Below are 17644 nucleotides of genomic sequence, written 5' to 3' on the forward strand. Positions count from 1 at the left end.
GAGCGCAGCTTAGTTTCCGTCAAGCCGCAATCGAAAAGAATCGCTCGAAAGATGCTGAGGTGTTTCAGAGCCAACTCCTTTAGCAAGGGGCATCTGCTCAATGTTGTTACACCCACCAGTCAAACTATCGCAGAGTCGCATACGCACGTGGATTGAAAAAAAGCATTGCACGATTGTGCATATTGTGTACAAAGCGTGAAGAAAATTGCGCGCTTAGTTTCTTTGGTTGCTCGTGCGAGCGAGTGGCGTAGAGTTGCATGAGCCGTGCGCGCACAACGCGTGCACAATGTTTTTGAAAGTGCGGAACTGCGGATGGTGTCAGTGCAAAGAAAAAAGGGAGTAAACCACACTTTTTTTCAGTTCACTGTCTCCAGCTGACAGCTCGCACAAGACTTATGTATACCTTTAAAACCGAATCTTATTACCCGGTTTTATTGCCGTTTTGGATTCGGATAGTTTAGGATCCGAATCCTTCTGGATTCGGTATTCTGAATTGCCCATCCCTAATTCCGCCCTTAAAGTTTGACGCCAACGAATCCTACGATATGGTTGACTGGCAGGCTCTCAATTTTACCGAGCCTCCTGTAACAAGAAACATGGGGACAAAGAACTGTGAGACATGATTACAGCTAAGGACACTCCTGAACTTTTATTCCCTCGATTTCCGTGTCACACACAGGTGGTGGAAAGGTGGGTCAAGTTGGTGACGGAAGCTTTAGCGGTTAATTTGCGAGATGGATTTATACTCTCACGCATGGTGAATCACTACAAGAAATGCCCAAGATCGAATCGAAACATGACTATTTCATCTAAAGCGAGGAAGTTTGATGCATATTATTATGTCCATTGCATTGCAATAAATCTCTAGGCTAACGTCAAATTCGAACACTTTTACATGTATTTTTGCGTTTTTAGTCGATAAGGGCCTGGTTGTACATCAAAAATTTGTTCGATCGAAATATACTTTTAGCACATTGTTCTATATACCCAATGACAAGTTTTGGCTACCCAAGCTAAGCAAAATGAGGAAAAAAGTTTTACACCCTCCTAAATTGATCCACCCTAATGTAGAAGGAAATAGTAAATTTTTAAGTGGCTGGTGGCAGATCAAGATGTCGTCAGATTACATTCTAATTTTGCACAACTGTTTTTGGTAGTAATTGACAAGTTTTCCAACCCCAAGCTAATAAAAATTTTATCAAAAGTGTTTTCACTCCACCCTATTCTGCAGCTGAAAAATTAAAAAAAAAATTATTAAAATTGGACAATCAGTACCAGAGTTATGACCGTTTAAGTACCCAGATTACGCAGTCACGCATGACTGATTTTTGTTAATTTATTGCCAAATGATACTAGAAACATGGTGAAAGTTGCTGTCAAGGGGTTTTTGGGGGGTAAGAAGTTCAAAAAATATATTAAGAAGTGTCTCCAAGTAACAGAAAAAAAGTTATTAAAAAACTGGTACGAACAGTCATGCATGAATGATTTTGTCACAGTCGCTTCATTTCTACAAAGAGATGTTAAATGCCTGGAGTCATATACAGTATAACGTGGAACCGATCCTCCTAGCAGTTCAAGAAAATTTTACAGATTTGAAAATAAAAATTGTTGGCTGCCAGTGCAAAAGGTCTCAGTATTGAACCAATTGGAAAAATTTAAAGAATAAGGATTCAACCCAGAAAACTTTAGATTAACGCACTCAACGCAGAAGATTCTAGTAACCCAACCTCTACCCTAGTTAACCTTTCCCAACTTAATCAACCACCGGGATTCGCAATTCCAGCCCGGTCTTGAGACCCCATCTTTACCCCGAAGAATATAAATTTTTTTTGGCCAATTTAAGAAGGAAGAAAGGTAACAATTCAAAACTGTAATTATTTGTGTCTCATTAAAAATATTAAACCAAATTCCTAGCCTAAATTTTTTACCTTCTTTGCTTTAATATTGCCCCTTAATTTACGTCTATTTGGATATTGCGCATCATTAATTGACCAGTAGGGCTGTGTCTTATTTTATGTAAAAATTCTTCCTTGAACCATCACCTGAATAAAACCATCTCCTTCTTGAAACCCTTTTAACAATAGTTTAAACATAACCATTTTTGTATCATTGAAAAATTTAATAGAACTCTGACAGTTTTCAACATTCTATCAGTTGCATGTCCGGCTGTCCGCCGTCGTTGTTTCGAATTATCTTTTAAATCAGTGTTTTTGAATTTTGAGCTTGTAACTACAGCCTCTTAACTTGTTTTTCCATCAATAGAAGCATTCCTCTTGGCGTTTTAATTTTGTTTCTGTACTAGTCCTTATTACCCATACAATAATTCGTTGGGTCACACTCATGGCGACCTTTACTACAGGCCATGCAAACGTGCGGGCTGGAGTCGAAACTGGAGGCGAACGTGTTTTTACGTTTTTAGATTATTTTAGGAAATCAAAATCACATAATATCGTAAAGTTTGTCTTTTTTTGTAATAACAATCAATTATTTTGCAATGATTGTTAGTTATTTTACGTTTTTCGAAATGTTTTCGAAACATTCATCCGCCATTGTGCGCAGGCATACAAAAACAACAATGCCTTGACAACGGATTTTGCTGCGTTGCCAGATGAATAATGTACACAAGAAAGGCTTATGACCTTTTGCATCTTTAATCAGTTTCAGTACACTTTTAATGCAAGCACAACTAAAAAATTGCGGTTTGAGAAAAAAATGTATCTAAATGTAACAATTTGCTAACGGAATATAAATTTTTAAAACTTTGTGAAGCAGGATCTTAAATTTTAGGTAACTTACAATAAAATGCTTTTGTGGCAACTCTGGATGCAAGAACTAGAGAGTACGGTAGTGGAAGGTTTGAATGCTGTTAAGCTTTTTATCGAAAGTATGAAGCTATTGTAAGAACAAAATGTTAAAGTTTTATTTAATGTAAGAAAGTCTAGCCAAATATACTGCTTTGCAATGAGTCAGGTGTCTTCAATGTGGTAGACACTTTAACATACCGTAGCCTTATTACTCAGCCTAACCAGGGATGTAGCGCCACTAACTAAAATTTACAAAATCCAACAATTTATGTTGATTTTGTGACAGCTAGCTTTGTGTAGCCACAGCTACTAATTAGAAAGCTCGCAGAAGATATTTCAAAGCGACATTTCTTAGATAGTCTGGATAGTGTCGCTAGAGTATAAGAGCCTAGTTTTAGGTTTCATGTATTCTAGGCAAGTGAGAGGGATGTTAAAATTAGGTGCAAATATGGTGAGAAATAAAAGTGAGATCGTCTTGACAAAAGAATTAGTTTTGAAACAACTTGTGTTGGTTTCCAAAAAATCAAGAAATTTATACGTTGCTGCCAAATGTTGTAAGTTAATTAAGTTGTACCATAAATAAAATTAGCTATGGTAATTTCTACTACCATTTGTCGTCTACTCTACATATTCGAATCAGCCTAGTTGACGCTGTAATTTTTTTATACTTTAAGCTTATTATATGTATAATTTAGATTAGTTAAAAAATGTCAAAAAATTTGTGTTAATAGTGAAAAGAAATAGTTTTTCGTTTGCCTTAAAGTACTGGAGGAGGGTCTACTGTAAGTGTAGAATCTAGATTGCTGATCTCTATTTTCAAGCGACAATGAATTAAAAAATCGATATGCCGTATGTTTTAGCTTAGCATTATTAATGGGTCGAAAGTGTTGTGTTACCGGCTGTAATGGAAATTATGATGATGAAAATCGGGAGAAAATTTTTCGATTGCCTTCAGATCCTATTGAGCGGCAAAGATGGCTGCAGATTATACCACGCGATAACATACCGGACAAGAAAGATACAGTAGTGTGTGTGAGGCATTGGCCCAAAAACTATGCAACAATGCAAAGTTATGGTAAGGTTCGACCAAGAGATCCACCTTCCGTTTTCACTTGCGTTGAACAAAGTTTGCTACCCACGCAACCTCCACCACTAAGATCAACAGTCAAAGCTGCTGCAGAAGCACGTAACAAACTTGCTGATGAGCTTGGTGCTTTCATAAGAGCAGACACTATCAAAGATTTTATGAATTTGAAAAGTACTATCAAAACTCACAGTTTTAGTGGATTTGAATTGCTCGTTAACGTTTTAGACAGTAAAATATTTATACAGTCCACACAGTTATTACCGGGAACAGGCATATTTACTTATGTTTTAAAGATTAATGAAAACTTGTCGTTTGAAGCTTTTCATCATGGAATCAAGTGCACCGTATCCACTCTTTCTCACAACCGAATATGTAGCTTTACTCAATTCTCCCAAATTGATGAAGCTATTCGTTACTTGCACAATCTTGAGCAATCCACAAAAGAACATATCATACAGGAACAAATTGCTTCAATGGGTGCAAAAAGTGTTGGAGAAAGGAAATACTCAAATGAAATCTTAGTTCGTGGATTTGAGTATTTTGCACTCTCTCGAACCACATACCACAGATTGCGTCAAGATTTTCAGCTTCCTAGTATACGAACTTTGACTTCATTAACATCGGCTGTTAAAAATTTAAAAGACTTTTCCTTATTCACTGCTGTCTTTTCTAGTTTAACAGATAGGCAGAAAACTTGTGTTTTAATCTTAGATGAAATTTATGTGAAGTCTATGTTGCAATATCATGGAGGTACAGTTTTTGGAAAAGCGGTTAATAATCCAAAAAAGTTAGCCAATACTGTGTTAAGTTTTATGGTGGTATGCTTGTATGGTGGACCAAAATTTCTCTGCAAGATGTTACCTGTGAAAGGACTGACAGCCACTTTTCTGTATGAACAAACCAATTTGTTACTTGCTGAACTTAAAACGGCTGGAGCCAGAGTTGTTTCAATAATTTGTGATGGCAATAGAGTCAATCAAGCTTTCTTTAAAATGTTCGATACCAGCAGCAACGAGCCATGGCGTACCAAAGATAATATGTTTCTTTTATTTGATTATGTTCACTTATTAAAAAACGTCAGAAACAATTGGATCACAGAAGCAACTCAGGAAATAGAATTTTCCATCAATGGAAAGAAACAAACTGCAAGATGGGCTGATATAAAAAAGTTGTATCTTCTTGAGAGCAAACAAACTGTAAAAATGTCAAAATTGTCATATGAAGCAATAAGCCCGAAACCAATTGAAAGACAAAAAGTGTCAACATGTCTGCAAGTATTTTGCGATGAAACAGTCTCTGCTTTAAAATCTCATCCAGATATAGAAATTGCTGATGCCACTATTATTTTTTTGGAAAAAATCTTAGAATTTTGGAAGATTGTTAATGTCCATTGTTTGTTGACGGAACAGCGGATGCGTGATGGACTGAGAGCTGCCATAACATCGCCACAACATGAAAACTTGCACAAGCTGACAGAAATGAGTTTGTTTGCCGAAAACCTTAAACCAGGGGGATCTAAGCGTATTAAAACTTTAACTCGAGATACCTCAGCAGGTCTCATGCAAACTTGTGGTGGCCTCGTGGAATTAAGCAAATATTTGTTGCAAATGGAAGAATTTGAATATATTTTATTGGGCTGTTTTTCTTCTGATCCCATTGAGAAAGAATTTGGTAAGCTTCGCCAAGGCTCGGGTGGAACATATTTCATCACGGTTCAACAGATTCTGGAAAAAGTGGCTATTTCAAAAACAAAGTTGTTGCTGAGACTAAATGAAAGCACAGCTGAACATTTGTTTCAATTAGAAAGCGGACACTCTTGTTCCAAGTGTAACTTTGTCCTTAGTGAGCAACTGTGCTGCATTTTGGACCATTTGCCAAAAATGGAAAAATCACTTTCAATCGACTCCATTATGGGGTTGATCTACATTGCTGGGTATATAATCCGAAAGGATGATGACCCAACTGAAGATAGTCACTTTTATTATGAAAAGTATGGTAGTTTTGTTGATAACCTAAACCGTGGTGGTCTGTGCATTCCAGGTGACTCTGTGTGCCAGTGGACTATTTATGGCTATATTTTGTTCCATGAAATAGTAGATCAATGTTGCAGAAAATCCTTGTGTGATGTATTGACAGTTATTGCAGAACAGTACCAATTTGATGTGAAAAAACGTTACGCTATCACTTTAGCCAATATACTATTTAAAAACTATTGTTGCTTGTATTCTCCAACGTCTACCAAAGAAGTCAGGCAAAAAATTTTGAAATTGAGTTAATTGAAAATATTTACCTGTTTTGTACATTGAATGTACGGTAGGCCTACTGCAGTTTTGTACTATTTCTACTGCCATTGGGGAACGTTGAAATATTACGTAACGCTTTTTTTCCGAATTTTTGACCCCCCCTCCCCCATGTAACGCCAACGTAACGCTTTTTTCAATCCCCCCCCTCCCCCATGTAACGCTTTTTCAGTACGAATTCAGCACAAAAAACTACCATTCCGTACTCGAAAGCGTTACGTAACGTTTTGCTTGAACCCCCTCCCCCCCAATGTGACGCTAACGTAACGCTTTGCATAAACCCCCCCCTCCCCCTCGAAGGCGTTACGTAATATTTGAACGTTCCCTTGGTTGTTAAGATGTTTCATTTTATTTCAGTGTTGGAAGTTTTTATTTTATCATCTTGTGTATTAGTTTATGTGTGACATTATTCTTGTCTCCAACTGTTACTGTGCATTTTGAACGCTTGGTGTATTTTGTTTTGATTTTCTCAGTATGTTTTGCATACTGCATAGTGATTCAAACACCGTTTCGACCATTTTAGTCTGAAAAAGTTTTTGCTGAGCTTTGTTAACCACACTTTTGTTTATGGTTACCTGCTGGAAACTATTTTCGTAGTGCTTTGTACACCATAGTATTGGAGGTTTTACTTGCTTGAAACTACTGTAGTTTCGTAGCGGTTCGGCCCCAGTAACGGATCCAGGAGGGAGGGGGTGAAGACCTTTTTATTTGGACAATTGGACATCCAGCACATTTTGCAATTTTTAATTAAGATTTTCTTGTTTTTATAATTAAAATTGTCGTTAAGTCGAAATTCCAATTTTGTTTTCCTTGATTTATAAGTCACATAACCTTCCCTTCTCCCTTAGTCAAATCTTGGATCCGCCCCTATGCCGCCTTCACATAATCGTATGTGTGTGCTACTGATTTATTAGAGTGTCATTGCTGAGTATTATACTGTGTTACGAATATACAGTCTATTGTGAAAACTAATAGCACGAATCTTGCCAATGAATAAGAGTGGTTCTAATATTTACTTTATCCCAATGCTTTGTTATGCATCTGTTGGTCTTATTGGGGAAAAAGTACTGTAAAGTTATTGAATAGTTGTTCAATAGTATTATTTCGTTGCTTGGGAAACTGAATTACAAAGATATGTTCCTACTGCAACTTAATATCCAACTTTGATAAACGTTATATGCAAAAAAACAAAAAAATACGTTCGCCTCCAGTTTCGACTCCAGCCCGCACGTTTGCATGGCCTGTAGTAAAGGTCGCCATGGTCACACTGCTAGCTGGCTTAAATATTATTTCAGTGACGTCACAATTGCAAATTTAATCAATTGCTCTTAAAGCATTATTCACAATCAAACTATCTTTAAATTAATCTGTACTGATATTTAGATCATAATAACACTCAGTATTGTTGCATCATTGTGAATTGTTTTTTTTCATACATTTATAATTCTACTGAATATGTCATGCCCTTTAAGTCGCACAGGTTGAAAAACTTTTCAAGATAACCTGGCCGGTGTTGATTTTACCTCCCTGTCTGCTGAGTCCACTAGTTTAGGCTGGCCGACGAGGAAGCAGGTTCCTGTGAGTGGGCGCCCAGTCCCACTCAACCCAGATGGTGAAGCCTCACCGGTAGACTCTGTTGCTTTCACGAACTCGTTGCTTCGTCATGGCGACGAGTGTCCGATCCGTGATCCCACACCACACAGTGGCTTACCTGTCACATGCCACGCGTCAGCTCCACTATATTTGAGGTCGAATAGACTTCAATCCGTATTACCCATTCGCCTCACACTCCTCAATCTCTACCCCCTTCTCTGTCCTTTTACTTCTTGCAGGAGGGCATCTCAACCGAAATGTGCAAGCTTATCAGCGACACTTGCAAACGTTTCATCGTTCGCGTGCCGAGTTCCTCATCACTTGCAGCAGGTGCTGCCTCGTTCTCCCTCCAGCTTACAAGCTGTCAGGGGCCCAAGGCAGCGTTAAAGGCAGGTCCAAGGCAGGGTTAAGCAACTTCTCTTGCACGTGATGGAGGAAAAGCGTGGTCACCGCTGTAAGTTACAAGCATTTAAAAAAAAAGTACAATTACATTCTTTGTGAATGTTCATTTCGTACAGAAGCTAACAGACCATTGTTGATGTAGCTTCATTAGAAGTATGAAAAAAAAAATTTTTACGACTTCTCCATTCCCCTACTACGGTACTAACCCATACTACTTCTTCATTCCTTATACCCCCAACACATCACACTTAACCTTTACTTCAACAAGTGAATATTGAACTTACTGAAACTATTCCCTCTTTAATTGAAATAAAATGCGTTTGCATGGTACTGTTCAGATGAAATGCACGCCTAACTAGATCATTCTTACTTCAGGCTCATGGCCAAAAACCAGAAATGGCCGTTAGATTGGCCAAGCACATGAGCCATTCCTTGGTCATGGCAAGAAACACATATGCCTGCATTAATGCAGATGACAATGCTGACAAAGTTATGGAAGAGGTAAGCATCTTCTTGTCAGCATTTTTTAGGTAAACTATTCATTCTAATGTTGTGACTAAAACTTAGTTTTTGATGTGTGTTTCTTTTATTAAACCAAAAAAAACTTTTGAATGAATGAAGCTAAGTTGTTTGCCCTAGCGAATTTAATTTATGCAAATAAAGTTTCTGCTGTTACAGTCGTGGCCAAAAGTTAAGGACCACCATGCAGAAATTAGCATTTTTACTGCTGAACCCAGTTATTGCATCATAAACCAAATTCATTGCATCATATTACACGATTCTTCTTCTTGGTTATTGCAGTCACTTTTAAATTGCCCATCAAGCAGTAATCTTCTGTTTATGACTGAATTCAGCTTGTTTTTGAGTGTTTGAAAACCCACGAAAATGGGTCGAAAATCTTCACTTTCTGATGTTGAGCGTGCTTAAATCGTGGTTCTTCACAAGGAAGAATATTCTGAATGATTAATTAGTGAACGAGTAAGGTGTAGCAAAACTGCAGTGCATGATGTAGTCGTGAAATTTCAGAAAACAGGGCCTTATTCAGATAACAAAAGGTCTGGTTGACCACGAAAAACCATGCCAAGGGACGACCATGTCATGAGGAGGATAGCTGTTCGATCTCCAATGAGTTCTGCAAGCAAGATACGGTCAGTGCTGCTTGCTAAAGGTGCTGACGTCAGTCGCAGAACTGTAAGTCAACGTTTGGTGGATGATTTTGACTTGAAAGCCCATAAACCGGCAAAAAAACCTTGACTCAAACCGGCTATGAAAGTTAAGCGTTTGGCCTTTGCCAAGAAACACGCAAAATGGACAATTGAACAGTGGCAAAAGGTGCTTTTTTCGGATGAATCATCCATACAGCAGTTCACTACACAGAAGCGGTATGTCCGTAGACCCACTGGAAAACGATTTCATGAACAGTACACCGTACAAACAATGAAACACCCCACAAGTGTCATGATTTGGGGGGAATATCGGTAAACGGAACGGCTGGATTGTTTTTCCTACCACCAGGAACGACCATGAATGGCCTAAAATACCTTGATTTGTTGAAAAACAAGTTGGAAATACACATGGCTGTTCATAATTGCACGATTTTCATGCAATATGGAGCACCATGCCATCGCTCCAAGATTGTAACTCAGTTGATCAAGTCGAAGAAAATCCAAGTCCTGGACTGACCTGGAAACAGTCCTGATTTGAACCCAATCGAAAATCTGTGGACTATTTTGAAGGACAAAGTTTCAGAGAAACAGCCAAGTAGTGCTAAGGAACTGGCAAAAGCAATCAAAGAAGTCTGGGTACTTGAAATATCAGCTGAATACTACCGAAGTCTAGTGGAGAGCATACCAAAACGTTTGGAGGATGTAATCAAATCTAATGGCGGACCAAATAAATATTGACTTTTCTAAAAATTCTGTGTTAAACGCACGTGATTTATGTGCAAAATCGTTCACTATGTGCAGTATTCACATAATATACCAAGTTCATGAGTTTATTTCTGAGTAAATATGCTATTTGTTGTCTGATCCGGAATTTTGAATGGTGGTTTTAAACTTTTGGCCACGACTGTAGAGCTTGTGAACAACTTAAAATATATTTTGAGGACTTAATGTGGCATGGTCGTATTTAGGATATGAGAAACGCTAACATCCTTTTGCAGTTGTCAATTGGCTATAAGTGCCGAAATGCTAATTTATGTTTAGATGGAAACTCTTCACTATGCTTGAGTGATGCACCACTCCACTGACAGCTGCGCCAATAGAATCCCCACTTCTTGATCAGTAGTCGTGAGTTCAAGACTTCGTGGGGTCGCTTTGAGACATTATAAAATTAACACTGAATTTTGTTCTTGCTTAGCAGTATGCATTGAAGAAAATGGATTATGTGTAAAAACGCACCGGTCATGCAACTTCAATCGCAAAGCGCTGAGAGAAACGCGTAGCAAATCAATAAACTCAATACCCTGTTTAGTGACGTCAAGATTACTTGAACGATTGCAGTGAGCATGCAAAAAAAAATTCTGTTTTTTCTCATTAAACAAACAAGAACAATTTTCGTGGAACTTACGATAAAATTTTATCTTATGTTTACAGCAAAAGGATACTTTGAAAACTTGTTGTAGTAGTTTACTTTGCTGCATAAAAAAGTAGGTCCATGATGAAAGTTTTTACAAACCGTGTGACTATCTTATACTCATGTCATTACATCACCTCGACCACATATGTCATATTGACCAGCATAACAAAATAGATTTTTAAAGTAACCTAATTATAGATTCAGAATCGCTACTTTGTGCCAGCATCATCACTAGAGCGCAAATAAGTTTCCAAATAACCAAGGATAAAATTAAATTGAACCCCACTGATCTGCCACATTTCAACAAGTCTATTTTGTTAAAAACAAGGTTTGATTGCTTTGCTGAGAAGTGATAAAATATTTATAAACTAGTAATATTTGAAGCAAATCTGGTGAAGGAATTTCTTGAAATGACAAGCTTAACTCGAAAGGAGACCAAGGCAAAGGAATTTTGTACAAATGGAAACAATTTCGAAGTATTCTATTTTATTCTATTTGAATAAGGTGGCTGGATGCCTAGGTAACTTGTGTTTAAAAACCGAAAAATTTAAGTAATTCTAATCTTGCTTAATGCTTCCTGCTACTGCCACATATACCTCTCAATTATCTTGCCAAGAAAAATGTATGGTCTTAAAAGTGTAATGAAGCAATTGTCTAAAGAAGTGAAAGAAATTCAAAATGAACAAAAGACCATCAAAGGGAAGTACCACATCAAAATCTCTAAACAAAAAGCTGATTCTCAATTTCTCATGGTATATCATGTTTGGCAGAACCTCAAAAAAACCCTGATGTGGAACGGCTTGATCATCTGGTCAATAAGTTTTGAATCTTTTTTTGTTGATATATTTGTGAACAAGAAAAAGTTAACTTGTGGTACTATACATAGATCCCCTCAATCACTTTCTGCTGCCAAGTCTGAGTTTCCACAAACACTCTTTCTGACAATAAAAACAACAATATTGTTACACCAGTATAACGACATGTTGATGCAATGTTCGAACATCGAACAATTACTTCATCCAGTACCATAGCTATTGATCACATATGGACAAACGGTACATGACATCTGGGCGAAACATTCTTGGGCGAGACAATGTGGGCGACGGCCTATGTGGGCGATGGCCAAAGTCATTTTGACTGTGAATCTCAATGTGTTATCATAGTATTATTAGTTTATGTATTATAGTACAATTCTAACATTTTTTTTTGCATCCTTTAGCCATATCCAATTATCCATGTACTCCGAGATAGCTGCTTCGCAGGCGGTTCAAGCGGTATTTCCAAGGGCACAGATATTTGGGTGATTCTATCACTTAACAAAAACTAAAGCAAAGGTACCGCTCAGATGCTGAATTTGCATTGGCATGCAAAAGCGTCATAGCAATTGCATTTGTTCCAAGACCTCAAATTGTTGATGCTCTTGCAACCCTGGAACAGAACCTTCCATCTGAGCTGGCTTTCCTGTTAGATTGGTTTGAGGATAAATACATAGGTGAATAAAATGTGTTTACGTTGGCAGTGGCAATCCGAAACTTTCTCATGTCGTATATACAGTTGACAGTGACTTTATATAATACTGTATACTTTCCAATTTTTAAAAGAACTCAAATATGAAAGACTCAGGATTCATTAATTCTCTATACCAACAAAGCTACAACCTAAGCAAATATTACAAATGTTCAGGAATACACGGAAGGTATGAGCGGTGGTAGAAATCAACCCAGCTCTATAAAGGTTGTAAGAGACCGCTCTAACATTTTCATCGCCCCTAGAGGCATCACCCTTGATATGAGAACTCTCCAAAAAGCAATTGTGGGTTGTCAACTCCAAGACAACACGGCCCACAATCGCTTGAATAGCTTCAAACATTTCATTAAGAAATTACCAGTGAAATCAAAGCATTTCCTTAAATGATATTACTACAGTATGAGTAATAGTGCAAACTTTGCCTAAGTCCTCACTATTCAATGTACCCTAGATCAGACCTCTCCAGGGGAGATATTCTGGGCAATTTGATGCTGAGGCTGCATAACGTGCAGCGGCCGAAGGCGATAGCGGGGTTGCGGTGGGAGGATTTCGACAGTGCCTATCGGCTATCACCAAGGAAAATGCCATGTCGTTAAAAGTCACGACCACAAGACTACAGGTTGCTGAAGTACATGACCGCAGTTAGGCTGTGCTGCTGTTGAACACAAGTCAAAGACCAGAGATGGCCAATCAATTGGCTCGCCACATGAGCCACTCGGTTCAGACGGCCCGCCGGACCAACAATTGCACCAACGCCTCCAGCAATGCAGAGGTGGTGACTTCCCAGATCAATGAAGTGACCTTCTGAAGATGGACACTGTACTGTTCATTTTTTGTACTACTGTATTTCCGCATTTCCTACTATACAGGCCTCGAAATATTGACGAATTCCATTTAACCTTTGTGACAAGTTGACAGAAAAATTGAAGCAGTTAAAAGACCTCGACATCATTTAGAGTCTTCTTCTTTTATTGTAGCACTTGATTACAAGCATTGACTGCCTTTTGCTTGAAAAATGTTTCATTAGATTACAAGGAAATAGGGTTTGATTAAGTAGTGTGTAGACCAGTAGCAGACTGCTGAATATAGGCTAAGCCATCTTTACATTACCGTTCATCTGCACTTTTGCAGCAGCATGTTACAGGGACAAAAATACAGAAAAAACGTTTGTGTGCCTATCAGAAACAATACTTGTTTATCTTTTGTTCATAGATTCACTGTTGATAAATTGGGGCTGTTGCTGTGCAAGGTAATAGGCTAAAACATGTGTTATTAAGCTTCTATATTTCTGCACACCGGTCATAATAATCATTAGCAAGGTGGTTGCAAGCAGTAGGAAATAACATTGTATAACTTTTTCTACAGTTAAACTTACATTCATATTGGAAAGTTAGTTGCTAAATAGTTAATTTCTCGTCTATAGCTTATTGATACACGATAAGTGAAAGTTTAAGCTTAAGATATGCCTCATGTTGTGTACCAAACTGTCAAGGAAACTATAGAAATGGACCAAAGGTTCGTGTATTTGGATTTCCCAAAAATGAAAAGCTACAAAAAAGTGGCTCAATGCTGTTCGAAGTAAAAAAAAAGTTTGTTGTTACCAACAGCAGTAAGGTAGGTTTCTCCAATTTCGCTATTTACCATACTATTGTGGGCATGCATAATACAATTAATACATACATACAGCTACCTCAAAATGACTTGAGACCTCGATCATTTTCACACGTTTTTAATTGCAATAAGTATTAAACCATTGCGTATTGCATAAAGGCAATTGTTTCACTTAAATCAATTATAATTATGATGTATAATACGTACACAATGGGCTATTAGCAAGAAAATGTTACTGTAGAATTGCCTTGGGCATTTTATTAGAATAAAATAGTGATGAGAATTCAGAGGAAGTTCTGGGAGAATCATAGTTAATTTGAAAGCATAACAGAATCCAAAGTAAAAGTTTTCAGAGGTGAGTAAATATTTTTGTAGTAAACTTGTCATGCCTGGAAAGTACACTGGTAATGAAGAGAAGGCTCGCATTCTTGCATGGAGGCAGGAAAATGTGCCAATAAAAGTCATATGCAAGCGAAGTGGAAGAGGAAAAGCAATCATTATGAGGCTCTTGGCTGCAGCCAAAAATCTTTCATGCAGAACAGTTCCCAAGCAAAAGTTTGGTGGAGGAAGAAGAAAAAAAACATTTAAACAAACTGACACCATCATGAAACGAGAACTACAAAAGAACCCTCATTTGACAGCATTAGGCCTGCAAGATCTTCATCCAGATCTGCTGCAGCATGTAAAAATCCGGACAGTTCAGCACCGCCTCCAAAAGGACTTGGATTTTCCGAGCCGTAAAGCTGCCAAAAAGCCTCTTATCAATGAGCGGATGAAAAAACAACGGCTAGCATTTGCCAAGAAATATGCCCATTGGACCACTGAACAATGGAGAAAAGTAATCTTCTCTGATGAGAGCAACTTCCAGGTCTTTAAGATGGTAAGATGGGGTCTACTACGGTGCGGCGTCCAAGGTCATCTGATCGTTTTGATCCTTGATATACGGTTCTGACTGTTAAATATCCACAGTCAGTCATGCTGTGGGGAAGTTTTTGTGGAGAGAAGGGAAGAGGAGGCCTGTACTTTCTTTCAAAAAACAAAAAAATGAACGCTTATCTGTATATGCAAGTTTTGGAGGAGCATATGCTCAATTTCTTCCACATTCATGGCTCCGAGGTGTTCATGCATGAAAGTGCACCCTGCCACAAAGCCAAAAAAGTAACAAGATTCCTTGAACAGCGGCAGATAAATGTTTTTGAATGGCCTGGCAACATCCCAGATTTAAATCCCATCGAAAATTGCTGGCACAAAATGAAGAGAACAATGGCCGAAAAATAAAACTCTTAACCTGGATACTCTTGAAGAAGAACTGAAAAAAGTGTGGTGCCTGGAATTGGCACCGAATTATTTTAGAAATTTAAGCGACTCTATGCCCAAACGCTTGCAAATGGTTATCAAAAACAAGGGCAATATGACAAAATATTAACAAAAGTGACTATTTTTAATAAAAGCGTTTATAACAAATAAACCTGTGTTTTTCTTTAAAAATAAGGTAGGTCTCAAGTCATTTTGCGGTAGCTGTACATATTAATTGTCTTAAAGAATATGTAGCCTACCTTTGAACACTCTGCACAATTTACATGCCTTTATTTTCATAGGTTTGTGAATTGCACTTCCTAGAAAAAGATATTGAAACAACTACATGTGCATGTGATAAAAGAAGTGGTCGTATGTTGTCCTATAACTTGAAAGTCCCATAGGCTTTTAAATTGCATGATGAAGCCTGCATGGTCATTATTTATGCTTGATGTTTAGAGAAGCCACTTTCCAAATTTAAAATCTTGTGTTTCTTGTTTTGCAGACGACGAGCACATATGGTTCCGCTTCGTTAAGCATCCTGTTTGGATTGCAAGCATTGATTGCATCCTTTCGGACAACCATGCCAATGAGTGGACCATATGTGTTTTCCACAAAGTCCGGACGATTGACGACGTCGTCTTATGCTTCAATGTTGCTGAATATTGCCTGGTTCAAAGCAGGGTTAAGCAACTTCTCTTGCACGCGATGGAGGAAAAGCGTGGTCACCGCTGTAAGTTACAAGCATTTAAAAAAAAGTACAATTATATTCTTTGTGGGTGTTCATTTCGTACAGAAACTCACAGACCAATGTTGATGTAGCTTCATTAGAAGTATGAAAAAAAAAAAAAACATTTTTGCGACTTCTCCATTCCCTTACTACTAACCCATACTACGTCTTCATTCCTTATACCCTCAATACATCACACTTAACCTTTACTACAACAAGTGAATATTGAACTTACGGAAACTATTCTCGCTCTAATCGAAACAAAATGCGTTTCTATGGTACTGTTCAGATAAAATGCACGCCTAACTAGATCATTCTTATTTCAGGCTCATGGCCAAAAACCAGAAAAAAGCGGTTAGATTGGCCAAGCACATGAGCCATTCCTTGGTCACAGCAAGAAACACATATGCTTGCATTAATGCAGACGACAATGCCTACAAAGTTACGGAAGAGGTAAGCAGCTTGTGGTTGGCATTATTTAGGTAAACTATTCATTCTAATGTTGTGACTGCAACTTAGTTTTTGATGTGTGTTTCTTTTATTTTATTAAACCAAAAGAAACTTTTGAATGAATGAAGCTAAGTTGTTCGCCCTAGCAAATTTGATTTATGCAAATAAAGTTTTTGCTGTTAGAGCTTGTGAACAACTTAAAATGTATTTTGACGACTTAATGTGGCATGGTCGTATTTAGGATATGAGAAACGCTAACATCATCTTGCAGTTGTCAATTGGCTATAAGTGCCGAAATGCTTGTTTATGTTTAGATGGAAACTCTTCACGATGCTTGAGTGATGCACCACTCCACTGACAGCTACACCAATAGTATCCCCCCTCTTGATCAGTAGTCGTGAGTTCAAGACTTCGTGGGGTCGCTCTGAGACGTTATAATATTAACACGGAATTTTGTTCTTGCTTAGCACTATGCATTGAAGAAAATGGATTATGTGTAAAAATGCACCCGTCCATGCGACTTCAATCGCAAAGCGCTGAGAGAAACACGTAGCAAATCAATACTCAATACCCTGTTTAGTGATGTCAAGATTATTTGAACGATTGCAGTGAGCATGCAAAAAATTTTCTGTTTTTTTTCTTTAAACAAAGTACAAAAACAATTTTCATGGAACTTACGATAAAATTTTATCTTATGTTTACAGCAAAAGGATACTTTGAATACTTGTTGTAGTGGTTTACTTTGCTGCAGAAAAAAGTAGGTCCAAGATGAAAGTTTTTTACAAACCGTGTGACTATCTTATACTCATGTTATTACATCACCTCGACCACACATGTCATATTGAATGGCATAACAAAATAGATTAAGTAGGTAACCTAATTATAGATTCAGAATCGCTACTTTGTGCCAGCATCTTCACTAGAGCGCAAATAAGTTTCCAAATAAGCAAGGATAAATTTAAATTGAACCCCACTGATCTGCCACATTTCAACAAGTCTATTTTGTTAAAAACAAGGTTTGATTGCTTTGCTGAGAAGTGATAAAATATTTATAAACTAGTAATATTTGAAGCAAATCTGGTGAAGGAATTTCTTGAAATGACAAGCTTAACTCGAAAGGAGACCAAGGCAAAGGAATTTTGTACAAATGGAAACAATTTCGAAGTATTCTATTTTATTCTATTTGAATAAGGTGGCTGGATGCCTAGGTAACTTGTGTTTAAAAACCGAAAAATTTAAGTAATTCTAATCTTGCTTAATGCTT

The 17644-nt window shown here is 37.6% G+C and overlaps 1 long non-coding RNA gene across 1 annotated transcript; it reads left to right on the forward strand.

Annotated features, from left to right (window-relative positions):
- The first annotated feature begins 15671 nt into the window (after positions 1–15671).
- Positions 15672–16775, forward strand: LOC145774045 (uncharacterized). The gene is made up of 3 exons (XR_014289999.1): positions 15672–15933; positions 16257–16383; positions 16695–16775. It is a non-coding gene; the product is annotated as an uncharacterized LOC145774045 (long non-coding RNA).
- The last annotated feature ends 869 nt before the right edge of the window (positions 16776–17644 follow it).

Source organism: Aplidium turbinatum, chromosome 7 (genome assembly GCF_918807975.1).
Source record: "Aplidium turbinatum chromosome 7, kaAplTurb1.1, whole genome shotgun sequence".
NCBI classification, from domain to species: domain Eukaryota; kingdom Metazoa; phylum Chordata; class Ascidiacea; order Aplousobranchia; family Polyclinidae; genus Aplidium; species Aplidium turbinatum.